Here is a 13,074-nt window from a genome sequence, read left to right as displayed (position 1 = left end):
CACAAGGTATCAGCAATACACACTTGAAGAAAATATACACGTTTTTGTTTTCTCTCCTGGCGGCAGCAGCGTGTCCACTGAGGCACAGGGCAAGGGGACACAGACTGAGTGGTGTTTCTTTTTAGACTCCGAAACTATCAGTTTGACTTGTGGGCAGTAGTTCCCAACCCTGGCAGATCCTTGGGGTTTCTTTGGGGAGAACTTTTGAAAACTGTAATCATTGGGTTCCACTCCAGACTCACAGGGAGGGTGGGGCACTGGCATCTGTATTTTAACAAGCTCTCCAGGGGACTCTTGGGGAAGCCAAGGGTCCAATGTCTAGACGGTCCGTGCAAGGTCAGATGGTTCAGAGATTCTCTCTGAGATGTACGGATGCCTCTGTGGGATGTGGTGTGTATGTGTGTTATGTGTGTGTGCATATTTAGAGATGGAAAAGCGACATATGGAAAGTAGGCAGTTGTGTCCTGGGGTCCATAGAAGGAAGAGAAAGCTTCACAGTAGCTCATGCAGAATAGTTGCCATTTCAGAAACCCCTTGATTCTGGGAAAGAAGAATAGGAAACCAGGGTAACCCTCATCCAGTGCCTACTATGCATTTCCCACAGTGCATTCATTTATCCATTCACAGTCACAAAGCACATCCCAGATGCCAAGCCCTGCCTTAGGTGTTGGGATTACAAAAACAAATGACAATTCTTATCTTGAAGGAGGCCACAGAGGATCATGACCCAGAGAAATATGTGCTAAGATGCAGGGGAGCTTGGGGTGTTCTGGGAGACTTTGGGAGGGCTCTTAACACATACTCGGTGGGGTGAGAGGATCAGTGAGGGAAGACTTCCAAGAAGAGCTGTCACTGAAATGAAATCTTTTTTTTAAAAAAATAATTTTATTTTTTTAATGGGGCGACATCAATAAATCAGGATACATATATTCAAAGCTAACATGTCCAGGTTATCTTGTCATTCAATTATGTTGCATACCCATCACCCAAAGTCAGATTGTCCTCTGTCACCTTCTATCTAGTTTTCTTTGTGCCCCTCCCCCACCCCCTATCCCTCTCCCATTCCCCCCTTCCCCCGTAACCACCACATTCTTATCAATATCTCTTAGTTTCACTTTTATGTCCCACCTACATATGGAATAATGCAGTTCCTGGTTTTTTTCTGATTTACTTATGAAATGAAATCTTAGATAATTCTAATTCTAATTCTAACCACTACAAAAGTCCAGACTATTTGGAGCAGAGTGAGTTGGGGGAGGGGTAAGAAGGTGTCGAGTTAGGGGATGTTAGAGATAGAGATGAGACTCCACAGGCAGGTACTGGGGCCAGGTGATGAGTTGCCTTGACTTTATCCGAAGGGCAGCAGGGGTACCAGAGGAGTAAGAGCAGGCAACAACAGGGGTGAGAAACCACAATCTGGTGGCAGCACAGAGATGTATTGGGATAGGGTGCTATTGGATGGGAGCCTGCTGGCCGACATAGCGCAGTGGGAGTGAGGGCGGAGAGCCAGGGACTGACAGGACTGGAGAGAGAGGGAGAAGTCAAGGAGATGGTGCCCACATTTCTTTCCTGGCACCTGGATAAATCACGGTGTCACTCACCATTCACTATTTGCTTTAACATAGCTCTTCGTTTTGCCTTCATAATAATAACCTTATGTTATTTTTAATAGGTAAATGTAGAAAAGTTCTGAGAGATCAAACAGAAAAAATGGAGGAAAGCTCAAAGTCCCGAGATTATGAATTGGGATACAAATTCAGGTCGACTGGAGTTCTGAAACCAAGCTTTCAATGCCACAGGCAGATGTAGAACTTAATAAGGCTAAAAAGAAAAAAGAACACGGCTTTGAGCAGCTACCTTCACAATAGAAACAACATGAGCTAAGCTCTGAAAAGCAGAATCCCAGGACCTGAAATTTATTCTTGACTGCATGGTGAGATATGACCTCCTTTTTGATGAGGTTGTCAATGGTCTCTCTCCTGTGCTGTGCAGCCTTTTTATACCTCACCGATGGCAAATAGAACTGAATCAAGATTTTAAAGAGGAATAATAGAAAATTGCTGTTAACAATGTCCTTACAAAAAAAAAAGTAAAATGAGATACATCTTAATCTTTAATTCACATATTTGCTTATGCCGGCTCCCAAAGTAATTTGTTTTTTTTTTAAAAAATTATCTTTCTGGAGAAGTTAAATTAAAATTTAAGTTTTTAGATTAAAAAAAAAACCCCAGATCTTTACCCAGAATCTTGTATGGTAGTAATATGACATGATACTTTACAGAGAGTATATTGAGTATCTAGACTCACTGAGCCAAAGGGTTATGTAGAAGTCCTTATGATGTTGTGACATTGACAGAAATGCACCATTCAAACCTTCCTGGACAAAGTATAAGTCATCCTTGTGGCCACCAGGTACACATCTGGCTATTTCATGATGCAGCCTGACTTTGAACTTCTGTCGTTTCTTTGGCTGCATTTGAATTTAGTTTGTGTGTCTAGCATTTTGAAATTACGTTTGCTTCTTAGTTTTGATGAAAGCAGTTTCCTTTTTTTTAATTTAAATAAATTTTTATTAATGTTAATGGGGTGACATTAATAAATCAGGGTACATATATTCAAAGAAAACATGTCTAGGTTATTTTGTCATTCAATCATGTTGCATATCCACCACCCAGAGTCAGACCGTCCTCCACCACCCTCTATCTAGTTTTCTTTGTGCCCCTCCCCCTCCCCCTAACCCTCTCCCTCCTACCCTCCCATGTCCTCTCTCCCCCCACCCCTGGTAACCACCACACTCTTGTCCATGTCTCTTAGTCTCGGAAAGCAGTTTCCTTATTAGTGAAATAGGATATTGCCCCACTTGGGACAATTTGCCATATTTCTAGAATCCACTTTTTCGTGTCGGCTCCTAAAGATAGATTTGATTTAGACTTACCTCCTGTATTTTCCCCCAAAGCTTACCTCTAACCAACTTGTTTTCCTAAATATACTTTCCCTCTCCCACTCAAAAACAGAAACACCGTGGTCAGGAGTTCAGTGTGTTGGTTAGAACAGCCTGCTGATTGTCACTCCCTCTCTTGGGCTTTGACTTGCCGGGACCTGCCCCGGGGCTCCTGACACTTCAGTTTCCCCATCTTTTGGATTGCCTTCACTCACCTTGAGAGATCACTGTGAGGCACAGCTCATAAATGTCATCATAAACTTCTCTGCGAAAGTATGTCTCAACATCTGTGATGCCAGATTCAAAAGAGCTCGACTGTGTGTCTCTGGTCAAAAGGAAAAGGGGGTGGTCTTTTGATGCTGGGCGACACGGTGGGGAGCTGGCCATGTCCCCACATCCTCTCTGGTGACCGAGGCTGCCTTGTATTCAGCTGTCCTTGCTAGCCATGTAGTGTTCTGGATTCCGTCCCTACTCAAAGCAGCCAGCAGGCTTGCTGATCAGTTCTTTTTCTTTAGTTGGGAGGGCTTCCTTTCTTCAGTTTTTAAGAGCAGAGATTTTGAGACAGTGACCCCACCCTTCCATAGCAGGTCACATAAATGCCTAGACGCCTCCCTCCCCCGTTGGGCAGTCGGCCCATTACTGCAAGAGAACAATAAGGAGATGATTCCTTTGCTTCTGCTTCTTTGGCAGTGCAGGAGAAGGGGGTGGCTGCAGCCAGACACATTGGCTCCATGCACAAGTCCATGCCTCTTTCAGAGTCTCACCCTGTTGAGCAAGAAGGCAACTGTTTCCATGTTAACATCGCCAGTGACGATGTTATAACTGGATTGGCTAGGCTTTTTCATTGAAACCTGGCTTAAAGGGTGTGTCCATGTGTCTGCACAACATAAATGGAAAGAGCCAAAAGGGAAGAAAGGCAAAAGTGAAATCACTTCCTTCTTGGCAAAGAAAAAAAGATTTCATTTTTGAATAAAGGCGATTACCATGATAGCCGGACAAAGACCTAGTTTGAGACACTAACCAATCACTGAAATATAGAGGGTTTAGGTCTGGGAAACTCAGTCACATATAAACAGAACTGTTTTAGTTAACTGTTAATTTGTCATTCTGGCCAAATGTGCTTTCTTCCATCATGTTCAAATTCTCTGGCTGTAACTTTGCCACACCTACTATTGCGTGCATTTCTCTGCCTCCTTGCCTTTGCGCCCGAGGTTCTCTCTGCTTGCAATGCCCTCCCAGTCTTTCTACATCAGGGGAACGTCTGTTCACTTTCTGAGCTCCGATGCAAAGATCCGCCCTTCCTTTCCTGTGCTCCCAGGTGGAACTGCTTGCTCCTGAGGGGCCCTGTTTGAACTAAGGCTCGCAGCGGTGCCTTTCACTACCCTGTGCAGTGGTGACTTTCTTGAGATTGGAGGCTATTTCTCATTCTTGTCTGTATCCTTGGTGTTTTGTGGAGTTCTACACACTACTAAGTACAGAATGAACTTTGCCTGGTCTAACCACAGGGTGGAAACCTTTTAGTTGTCCAGATTTTAGTTAAAGGTAATGTTTGTTAAGATGGGATATGATTTCTAACACATGCTCTGGATTTTTGGCTTTATGTAGTTTTTCTTGTTTTCATACAACCTGAGGGTGAATGTGGGGAATCTATATCACTTTCAAAAAAGTTGTGCTCTAAATCATCAATATTTCCCTTTTGAGTAGACTCGAAGGCTTTGGCATTTTGCCACATAGGTGAAGGAAGTGAGGTTCAGACATGTCTGAAAAAGCCAATGTAGGATGAAAAAAGGGAAGAATGGGATCAAAAGGGCAAACTGTTAGGTTTAGTACGAAGTGGTGTTTCTTAAAGTTGGGTGTGTTGACTAAAACCGCCTTCAGGCAGGTTTTACCTGCATAACCTGCATGTATTCAGAATCTAGAGTTTGGACTGACCTTACCTTCAAAGGTAGGTATTTTTATATGAAGAAACCCTTTCATCCAATTATTAGATCAATCACTGATTTTCTAAAGGTTCCAGGTATGTTCAATTCTTTCTGCAATTTTTCAAGCACTATAGAAGAAAATGAAAGCTCAGAATTTATCTAGCTCCTCTTAATCCTTTGCATTTTTAAGCATTTACTTAAAATTTAAAAAGTGAATCCATGTAATTTTTAGAAAAATTTTAAATGTGAATCAGTAGAACGCACGCAATCACCCATAACACTGAATCCTGGTTATAACCACTGTTAATATATTTAATGGATCGTTCATTCAACAACTATTTCTTATTGTATGAACTTTATTTCCAGAGATTCTGTTGCATCTGTATACACACTTCTACACATTTAAATGAACAGAAATGGGATCATAACATCCTTATTATATTATACTTAGTGTACTATTTGCATATTTCTTTCCTGGCCATTCATGTATGTATTACCATAATTTATTTAACCTGTTCATTATTGTTAGATATTGAGGCTGTTTCTAAAGTTTTGTTATAATCAAGACTGCAAGTTTCATCTTCTATATACTTCTTCAACTTCTTGTTCAATTGTTTTCTTAGGAAAAACTTTAAATTAAAAAATACCAGCCAAAAAAGGACTGTAGTTTTTAAAGATTTTGGTATATTTGGCTAAATTTGGCTCAGGAACATCATATATTTTTAGTGTGCTTATTTTCCTCACACCTTTATCAATAGTGGAGTATTAACACTCTTTTGCTAATCTGTATGTTAAAAATGATGTTTCCTTGGTTCTTATTGACTATTAATTGTATTGAATATGTTATGTTTATTGTACATTTGCATTTCTTCCTTTTGTGAAATGCCTATACAGTATACTCTTCTGCCCTAGAATTGGAGTTATTGCTTTTTCTTTTTGATTTGTGAAAACTCATTATATATTAAAGATATTCACCGTACTATGTGGTAAAGATATCCAGGTGATATTACCAGTAACTTTTTCTTTTATTTATAATTTTTTAATCTTTTATTACTTTTTTATTCCTCATCAGATAACTGCCATGAAAAATAAAGAGGAATTCATAATCTTGCTTTAACTGTTGATTTGTTTCATTTCTGAAGGCTTATGATTTGTCATCCCTCTCAAGATGTGTAAATTGAAAGCCAGAAATGTGACGAAACTGAATATCTAGACATGGAATCCAGAAAGCAAAATGCCGAAGCTCCTTTCCTCACTAAAGGTCATCATTTTTACTTCTGTACCCTACTTTTGGCACCATGTGGCATCATGTGAAGATATTCTTATAAAAGATAAATGTTTATATGCCAAGGGAGTATTCTTATAGTTCCAGAGTTTCTTGGATTTTTAAGAAATGAGTCATAGTGATAATTAATATATTTGGAAATAATTTTATTTACAGCTTTGGATAAGGAATGTGTACTCAGGTGATACTATAACCTAGGCAGAGATAGTCCTTTCCTGGACAGGTGAATCTGGGGCAAAACTCTTCTTTATCAGGCCTTGAAATAGCACTGGATTTTTCTTCTTGTCCCTTTCTTTCTTCTTTCTTTCTCTCTCTCTCTCTCTCTCCTCCCTTCCTTCCTTCCTTCCTTCCTTCCTTCCTTCCTTCCTTCCTTCCTTCCTTCCTTCCTTCCTTCCTTTCCTCCCTCCCTCCCTCCCTCCCTCCCTTCCTTTTTTTTGCCATTTAAGTCAGGTTTTCATGAATAAATTTTTTCATACTCTTTTTTCATCCAAATGAAATATTTTCTTACCTCAATTTCTCTGTTCTTAATATATATTTGTTTAGAGTAATAAGCATTCTCTTCCATCACAGTTCTTTATTTCCTTAACTTGGATAGCTCTTCAGTTCAATAAAATTATTCACATCTTGAGTGTTTTTCAATAAGGATAGAATAATTGGTTATGTATTGCCTTTTCTGACCTTATGAAAAGTTCAACTTTCCCATCACTCACATTCTCTGTGTTAGCAGTACAGCCTGGGGAAGGCCCACTGTGCCTGAGCACTGTTTTAAGGTGCTTAGTTAAGAAATAAAACCAAGAAAAGGTTTTGTTCCTTCAACCTAGTGGGAGAGCTGACATTCTTTGTGCAGCATTTTGGAACTAGAAGCTCCTAAAAAACTTGTGTCAAAGAGGTAGCTATAGCAACAAACAGTGAAAGAGCATGCATGGAACGACTGGGGGGAAATAATACTTAGACAGCTATCTTTGCTGCAGCCAGACTGGATGTCTTTAGTAGATTTTGCTTTTTGTTCTTCAAATGATAATATACAAAATTTCAGAAAAGTGGTATTATAGTTAGTGTATTACAAAAAAGTCTTTTACTTTATTTCCTTTATGAGATTTCTAAATTTGAACAATAATCTATACTGGATAGGACTGTGTCTCATCGTGACCCAAGCCTACTGGTACCAAATTTCCATCAGACTATAATCTTTTGGATTTAGGAATGAGAGATCAAAATTCCCAGGAATTCTTAGTAATTTCTTATCTTTAAAGTACCTTGAAGATTCTTTATGTTCTATTTATTCATTCACTCATTCATTCATTTTTTTTTTAGATAGGAGAGACAGAGAGAGAGAGAGAGAGAGAGAGAGAGAAGGGAGGAGCAGGAAGCATTAACTGCCACATGTGCCTTGACCAGGCAAGCCCAAGGTTTCGAACCGATGATCTCAGCATTCCAGGTCAACACTCCATCCACTGCACAACCACAGGTCAGGCTCTTTATATCTTTACTCATTGTTATGAACATCTAAAATATTTAGTTTAACAAGTAAGAAAAATTAATTTTAGTAAAATTTACACAGAATATTTTTTTATTTTTGCCTCTAGCAAATATTCAAATGTTATAAAATGCCAGCAAACATTATTGGGTAGTATTCAAATAATGTTACATTCAGATTTCTCAACACTACACAGAATCATGTCTCAAAATAGCCACTTAAAAAACTTGTGCACCTTCCAAAACTTATTATATCTTGAAATACCTTCACAGAATTTGTTTAAAGTATTCTATGTATATAAAAATACTAATGTTTATTTTATTTGCAAGCATGACTCACTGTTAGCACAAGCTAGCACCATGAACATTCACTTACAACATGGCCACAGCTACAAGCCAGACTGACCAATTATATCTTGATCTCTTCTTCCCTCTATGTTCCTGCCCAGGTCCCCAGAGATACTAGTTGACTTTAACCTTTAATTCTGCATATTCACACTCCCTGCTCCTAGTTTTGACCTAATTTCAGTGGAGATCTTCAAATTAGTAACATCTTTATATTTGATGGCTATATTTTAATTCTTGCAGAAGAATTAGAATGATTTTTCCAGTTTTCCTAATTTTCAACAGATTTTTCTCAAGATTTAAGAACTACTAGAAAGGTATTGCCACATGGATGTACTACCCACACCAGATCCCCTTAAGACTGACCAGGGCTGCTCCTTGAGGGCCCAGGCAGGATGACATGACAGGACCACATGGGATTGGGGTTTAGGGGCCCTGAGTTTTATTCTGGCTGCTCCAGTAACTGTTGCTGTATAACTTGGAGTCAGTCTCCTTACTTCTTGGGGCCTCCAAATGTATATCTTTAAAATGAAGAGCTTTGTTAGTTTAAGAGAAGCTGAATGTGTATGGGAGAAAAAATTCATTTCAATGAGGCCTGGAGGTCACTATGAGGGGCAGAGGAACAGAGGTCTATCAGGAAAGTCTCTCTGGGTGGGAGAGTGGGTTTTAAGAAACTTCCAAGGACAGGCTGGTGGCTGGTGCATGGTCCTTAGCTTCTTGCTGGGTGTGCTCCGTGACTGGGAACCCGGACTGCAGTCAGCAGCAGACTCCAGCACACCTGACTTGCCTTTTCATTCACACATTTTAGGATTCTCTATGCTAAACCCAGTCTAGAAAGGAACTTTATTGGTTAGTGTATAAAATAATAATAAAAAGCGCTATCATTATGGCTAAGTTCCTAACCTAAAACCAGCAACAACTAGTGTTACTTCAAATGTTTTTGTGATTTGACAGACTGGAGTGGGGTGGAGGAGCAGTATGCTTTTCCTCATAAAAGCAAAGGGGTTGATGGTAAGTGTCATTTGCTTCTGGGATCAACAAGTGTTCTTTGAAATAATTAGGTACTGCTGGCTAATTCTATGTTTGTTGAGTTCACTAGTTTTAAGTAGGTGGAGCTAGATTAAAAAATATTTTGGGAAAGAGCTATCTAGTTTTGCCACATTTGAATATTTAAATTGCTATAAAACATTTCTCATCCACAGAAGAACTAAAATGTCCTAGTGAACAGTCTCAGTTTCACATATATAACTAGAGTAGGCTACCCACAACACACACACACACATACACACACACACTTGCACGCACACACACACATACTCTCTGCTCTTCTGTTTCTCTGTCTCACACACACATCACATTCCTCAACTGGCCTATGGACGGGGTGGTCTAGAGCACAGACCACATGGCTATTCATTCATAGCTGTATCGCACCACCGTGCACAGAGACTGACACAGAGAATGAACTCAACGCATGCCACTGTGGGCCACAGGCTGAGCCAGATAGTTCACATACAAAATCTTACTCAATCCTCTCAACAGAGAGTATTCATCCAAATTTTACTGATAAGGAAACTGAGATGTGGTGTGACTAAGTAACTCATTGAGAATAACTAGGCTAGTAAGTGCCAGAGAGCCAATTTTTGAATATGGTCAGGTGAGTGCCTCTATTGCATTGAGTCAAAGACATGAAGGACACATTCACTCACCTCAAAGAGTTTACTTTTGAGGAAAATAATTATATGTACATATTATGTCATAGTCAATAATTCCTGGGAATAAAACACAACACCTACTTTGTTCCTGAGAGTGTTTTTTTATAGAGGCACTCATTAGGAACATTTTATATAATAAAATATTTCCAAAGGTTTCTTGGAGATAGTGTAACTACTGCCTTTGTAATTTTGTTAATAAATTTTTCAAGAAGATACTATATATTTGAACTCAGTTTATTGACTGACTCTTTATAGTTCATTTACATTTATGGGTCTTTCTTAAAATCAGTATCTTTATTTAGATTTTATCAAAACCTGCTCAAACCAACTTAAACTGACAAGGCTAGAATATCACATCATCTAATTACACAAAAGAACATAGGCTAATAATCACATTTATAGATAAATAGTTCATTATTCTTTTTGTAGTAGGTGCTGGAAGTAGCTTTCAAAGGTGGTATGATCAATTTCAGAAGGATGAAATCAATAGCATTTGGAAATTGATGAGAAAAGTGCTGATCAGCTGGGAAGGGTAGTTTCAGGAGAGGGCTTCCTGGTTTATCTTGGTGCCCTGAAGGAATTGGCTTGTACAAGGTCAGGGGGAGGACAAAAGCTTAGAATGTTATCCCAGTATGAACTTGAAACCAGCATGGGTGAGCAAGGAAAGTGGGGTCCCATGTGGATCAAGGAAGATGAGGCCAATACACAGCCAGCCTTGAGACAAAGCCCCTAGCTCTACAACGTCTTCTTTAACCACCAACCAGAATAAAGAGTACAAAGTCTGGAGGCCAAAAGAGACATTGTAATGCCTTTGGAAGCACCCACAGTTATTGTTATAATTTAATCTGTTTATTTTCATCCAAAAAATCAACACATTTCCAAGAAGAAGCAAAAGCAGTTATACAAATTTGCATAAACTTAAGATCCAGGGCCAGATAGATTAAGATCAAAGATTTCAGTTGGAAAGGATAGTAAATACAAATGTTAACAATGAGTGAAAACTATGCTCGTAGCCTCAGATGCATCCCTCTACTCACAGTATCACAGTGACCAAGCGCCTGCTGTGGGCACTGAAGCAGCATTTGCCACAGTAGCGTCTGACTAGAAGTCTATATCACATGCATGGCTGATGAGGCACTGGCATTAGCTGTGTTCATGTTATGATGCAAACAAGGGAGGGCAGGGATTTGATAGCTACAGAAGAAACACCAGCTCTTCTTTTTTATTGGGCACGTGGAAGTTACATAGTCACTTAACCTCTCTGGGTTTCATTTTCTTCATCAGACAAATAAGGGGGTTGGAGGAGATTATCTCCAGCCTCCTTCCAGAAATAAAGTTCTGTAATTCTCTGCACTCCTCCATCTCTCAGTCTAGTCACAGCTTCACGAGTGGGAGGCAGCCATGTTTGTGGTAGCAGACATATCAGTAATTTCCTAAAATATTGTGTACAGTTTACTTTGAATCTAAAAGACCTCTGACAATCCTTTGATTTAGGCTTTTCTAGCCTTTCCAATGACTGTATAATCACCTGGTTTCCTGCATTAAATTCCTTTCTGCTGAAAAGACCTAAATTGGTTTCTGTTTCTTGCATTAAATCCAAACAGAGACAGACAGACTTTTAACCCTAAGCATAGATACTTCTGAAGGCCACCTCTGTGAGTTGAAATGACTCTCTTTGGGCACAAATACAATCTCATTGGTTTTCAGAGCAAAATGTCAGTTTTGCCACATCAGATTTTTGTTGGAAAATTACAAACTTGAATGCATGTTGTCCAGCACTTATTAAAAGCTAACTTCCAAAACAAGTAAAACAAGGATATTTTAACTCTTCCTGCCACCACTGGGTCCTTTCACTTCTATCCTGCAATAGAATTTTTTTTTTTTTGAGAGAGAGAGAGGGAGATGGACAGACAGACAAGAAGGGAGAGAGATGAGAAGCATCAATTCTTCCTTGCGGAACCTTAGTTGTTTATTGATCGCTTTCTCATCAGTGCCTTGACCAGGGTGCTACAGCAGAGCAAGTGACCCCTTACTCAAGTCAGTGACCTTGGGCTCAAGCCAGAGACCTTGGGCTTCAAGCCAGTGATCATAGAGTCATGTCTATGATCCCATGATCAAGCCAGTGATCCCACGCTCAAGCTGGTGAGCCTGCGCTCAAGCTAGATGAGCCCATGCTCAAGTCGGTAATGTTGAGGTTTCGAACCTGAGTTCTCTGCATCCCAGGCTGATGCTCTATCCACTGCGCCACCCCTGGTCAGTCTATCTTGCAATATAATTTCAACTGAAGGTATTCAAAGTTAAGAAAGGGTCTTTCAAATAACCCGTATATGAGAATCTGAGTGACCAATTTCTACTACCATTTATTATCAGAGAAACATCTGCTTCTCTTGATAATCTTGATAATAAGAACAATGTAACCCATTGTCCCCCCTTATTTTGTTCTGGTTCTCAAAAGCTCAGAGTCAAATTAGAAATTAATCCTACCACTCTTACTGGCAAAATTATTTTTTTTCCTCTCTCTTCCTGGTTTCTGTTCACTTATCTCTATTTTAACTATTGTGTAAATTAGGAAACGTATATGTGGAAGTAACTTAGAAATTAGGAATGAGGGATATCTGTACAATATATAAGTAAATAAAATGTCCTCCAGACTTTGAATTAATAACTGCTCTTAGCCTCAGTGCTGTTTTCTGTGTAAAGTCTAACAATATTGTTCTATATTTCCTAGACATTGATGCAAAAACCTCTTGGTTGTTGTGTCTTATACATGAAATGAAAACTCTTTTGAAAAACAAGTATTTTCCCAATGCTTTCTAATGCTTTAGTTCTAAAGCTGAATCATAAAAACATGTGAACCAAAGCGAAGTGAACAAGAGTATAGTACACAGCAAAGAGTTAACTTGAAGAGTAAAAAAAAACTCCACCAAACAAAAATCTCTCTCAGTGTTTTTTCCTTTCTAAATTCTCCTCACACAATTTCCTGTTAGTCTTCCTGACTTTTCTGAGAGATATTATTTTCCCTTCCAGTACCAATTTCAGCAGTGATGGCCTAAAAGGTTCTGGTGCCCCAAGTGAGACTAGATTATAGGACTCCATATGGGGTGAAAGACAGGAGGATTCGTAAGGATTTTTACCAACAAAATAAAAGCTATGGGGTTTCACTTCACTTCAAACTAGAGACACCAATACAAGCAAATTCTCCTGTTGTCATATTGATAAAGAAGAAGACGGACCCCTCCCATCATGCTGGTGGGAGCACGGATGGCTTGAGTGGGGAACTGACAGCAAGCCGGAATGCTCTGTGAAAATCTCCAATCTGATGTATATACACCAAGTGGAGAATGTCTATACACATACATGAACACAAACATACACAGAGATATTTGAGGTCGA

The sequence above is a fragment of the Saccopteryx bilineata genome, chromosome 7 (genome assembly GCF_036850765.1).
Source record: "Saccopteryx bilineata isolate mSacBil1 chromosome 7, mSacBil1_pri_phased_curated, whole genome shotgun sequence".
In the NCBI taxonomy this organism is placed as follows: Eukaryota; Metazoa; Chordata; class Mammalia; order Chiroptera; family Emballonuridae; genus Saccopteryx; species Saccopteryx bilineata.
Note: the sequence above shows the minus strand (reverse complement) of the source record.